Genomic DNA, 3,546 nt, shown 5'->3' with positions numbered 1-3,546 from the left:
CCTCTGCTTTTAATTTTGTAATTTCTGCTCTCATATACATTTGTTTTGTTTTGTTTTGTCTTTTGGTTTTTTTTTTTTGGGGGGGGTCACACCCGGCGGTGCTCAGGGGTTACGTCTGCTCAGAAATAGCTCCTGGCAGGCACGGGGGACCATATGGGACACCGGGATTCGAACCAACCACCTTTGGTCCTGGATCGGCTGCTTGCAAGGCAAACGCCGCTGTACTATCTCTCCGGGCCCATATACATTTGTTTTTATTGGTAGTCTATTACATGGTTTCTGTGAGCTGGTTGAACATCCTAAGCACTTCCACACTTTAGTCATTTTCAGTGGGATTATGTTGGAGGTTAGTACTGATTGGGTCTTCCCGATTACTGTTTCCCCCACTAGTTTAAAGGCCTTTATCTTGCTTTACCATGTTTTTTTTTTATAGTCCGGAGGAGCATCTTTCCTACGTCACTGTCAAAGTCTTTATTTTCAGGCAGATCTTTATGGAGTTGAAATATAATTTTGTGGCTGAGTTAGTGACTGCCTGCTTAGTAAGGCTTATGTCTGGGCATCACTTCTGATCTCTAGAATGGCTACTACTCCATTTTTGGAGATGATATATCAACACTTGCTGTAGCAACTAGGGTTAAAGCATACCTCCTACAGACAGCGCTCCACCTTTTGGGTACTTTCTATTTACCCTTTTCTTGAGAGTACCATATGGTTTCTTCTAAAGTTATGGCTGTAGAATCCCTTCTTAATACGAAAGCTTGTGAGTCTCAAATTAATTTTACTAGACACTTTTATGACTCCTCATTTCTTCCATTTTGCATTTTAAGAACCATATTATTTGTTATAGTGTTCTTTGTTTTTATAGATGCCCATTAATGCAGTGTTGTTTTAGTCCCTATGAATTTATTTAGATATTTTTGCTGTAAGTTTTTTGTTCGGGGCTACATCCAGTAGTGGTTTGGTATTGCTCCTTGTTCTGAGCTACGGAGTAACTCCTGGCAGTGATCCAGAAACCATATATGGTGACAGGGAACAAGCCTGGGTTGGCCACATTCACGAACAATATGGATGTATTTACCCACTATTTAATTCTCTGGTCTTGATATTATGGTTTATAAAATTTTAATAAATTACTTATAATAAGAATATCTTAATTGGTATTCATGTCTGGATCCATGCTGCATACACGTTAACATATTATAATATTATATTCTATCCTTTATGGTTTTATCTAATATATCTGTTATGAGTCTTATTTGGGCCCCTTTAGAAATAAAATTCTGCAGCTCTTTCGAGTCTATCCTTGGCTTTTATTTTTGGCCACAGCTGGTAGTTCTCAGGGATTACTCCTATAGCTATGCTTAGGAATCACTTATACTTAATAAAAAGCATGGACTGCATATTTCATTTTATTTGGAAAATGTGATTTTTAAAGAGAACCACGGGATGTTATAAAGTTATAAAGTTCACTCTAAAGTGAACAAGCATCAGTCAGAAAGATGTCATTGCTATCGGGCAAGAAATTTATACCATTCAGGAAATATGAAGACAACATTGGGAGACACTATGGCCACAATGAAAGATCTCAGGGTCACATAACAAGCTCTCATAGTCACTTAGAAATCTCTCTTAGCCATAGAAAAAGGTCCTGTGCGTGTTTAGAAAAATATTGTGATCTCACAGAATGGTTTTATGGCAAATCAGTAAGATTTGATGATTAAAATGAGATAACTTTTGGTCAATCAGAGAGATCTCTTCATCACACGACATTTAATAGAGTTCAAGTGGAAGTCATTGCCATTCTGAGAGATTTTCTGGTTGGTCAGAGAAGTCTCATATTCTATTGAGAGGTATCAAAGATACTCACCAGAGGGAGTATTTAAAACATCCAATATTGAATCCAAATATGACAGGTTAAATTAGTTAACCACTAACAGTGTTTTTGAGTGATATGTAAATGTACAGGTGTGCTTTAAATATATTTCAACAATTAAATATGTATTTTATAAACATTATGTTAAGAAAGATAATGGTGTAATATATACATGATATCAATGAATTATTTCACTGCTGATTTCCTCTTATACTATTTCCTGTTTTCTTCCTTTTATTTTTTTGCATAGGGTAAGATCATGCCAGATGTGCTCACTACCTGAGCCCTAAACACTCCTCAGGAGTGATTTTTGGCAGTGTTCAGGACACAAAGTGATTAACAGCCATCAAACCATAATTTTTCAAAGTAGTCACATGCAAGGTGTGTATCTTACCTCCTGTTGAGCCTACCTTCTCAAGCCCACTCATTCAGTTTATCATCAGGTTGCCCTAATTTTTTCATTCAGACTGGCTTTCCCTGGAAGACCACCAAGTGTTGATCTGGGTAAGTGATTTTGCCACAATCAATGTATTATTGGAAAATACTTTCATATTTAAGGTTAGAGCAATAGTACAGATTATTTTATGTTTACCCCTCTCCCTTTGGCTTATTTTACTCAGCATAATATTCTCCATATCTGTCCACGCATAAGAAAGTTCATGACTTCATCTTTCCTATGGTCCTCCTCTTCTGTGGCCACCTCAGCCTTTATAAGTAAGTTATTTGTTTAATGGATGTCTTCCATCCTTTGAGTTTGAGACTCTCTTTGCTAAATTATCAAATGTCCTTACTCAGATAGGCTGTGCTAACTTTCCTTACTCTTCTCACTCCTCTCACCGGGGGTGGCCGCCGTACTCAATCAAAACAGTACTGGAAGACAGCTTGTTATGAAAACGAGGTAGAACATTGCCAGAATACATGTGTTGCACCCTCAGCCTGGTTTGGATTATTTCAAGCATGACCGACCCTGCTTTAGACTCGTTTATGTGGTGTTGGAGATAAGGTGCATGGGGGTGATTTTACACGCAGTATGCTTGTTTGCAATTTGGACTAATAAATACAAGAATTACATCGAAGACTTAAAAAATGAGTAATAACAGTACTTAAATATCGTTTCGATTATACTAGTCATAATCTTGGAGAGGGTTGTCTTTATGTTTCTTCCTTTTTCAATTGCTATGCCATTGGTTCTCACTACTGAAGCATTTCAGGGATAAATCTCAAACCATGTCAGGTTTTATTCTTCCATTTCTAAAAGTAGAACTAAACCATTCCTCCTTTCCCTCTATTTTTCACTGGTATCCACAATAGATTTCAAAAAAAACCCTAGAAATTATTTTGTGGTTTCTGTAGGAGATTCTTTTCGTATTAACATTTCACATGTGAAAAAATATTTCTTTCACTTTTTTGTTATTCACATCATCATTTGAAATTCTATCTATTTATCCTAAAAGCAAGGTTTAAATCCTTTTAGAATTACAATGCAATAAAAAGCCAATATTGATGCAGTCAATACTACACCCTGTTCTCTGACCTGTGAGACCTGGGCTGGAATGACTGCAAACAGCAAGCAGACTCCTTGGTCATTCTGAGGCTTGTGACTTGTACATGTCCTTCATTAGAACCTTGGGGACAGTTTTTTTGTAGTAGACAGTCATGTATTCACTACTTCC

The 3,546-nt window shown here is 36.9% G+C and overlaps 1 non-coding gene across 1 annotated transcript; it reads left to right on the top strand.

Annotated features, from left to right (window-relative positions):
* The first annotated feature begins 3,376 nt into the window (after nt 1–3,376).
* On the top strand, nt 3,377–3,511 carry LOC125999663 (small nucleolar RNA SNORA70). The gene has a single exon (XR_007492158.1). It is a non-coding gene; the product is annotated as a small nucleolar RNA SNORA70 (small nucleolar RNA).
* The last annotated feature ends 35 nt before the right edge of the window (nt 3,512–3,546 follow it).

The sequence above is a fragment of the Suncus etruscus genome, chromosome X, assembly GCF_024139225.1.
Source record: "Suncus etruscus isolate mSunEtr1 chromosome X, mSunEtr1.pri.cur, whole genome shotgun sequence".
Lineage (NCBI taxonomy): Eukaryota > Metazoa > Chordata > Mammalia > Eulipotyphla > Soricidae > Suncus > Suncus etruscus.
The sequence above is the reverse complement of the archived record's forward strand: the minus strand, read 5'-3'. Positions and strand labels throughout refer to the sequence as shown.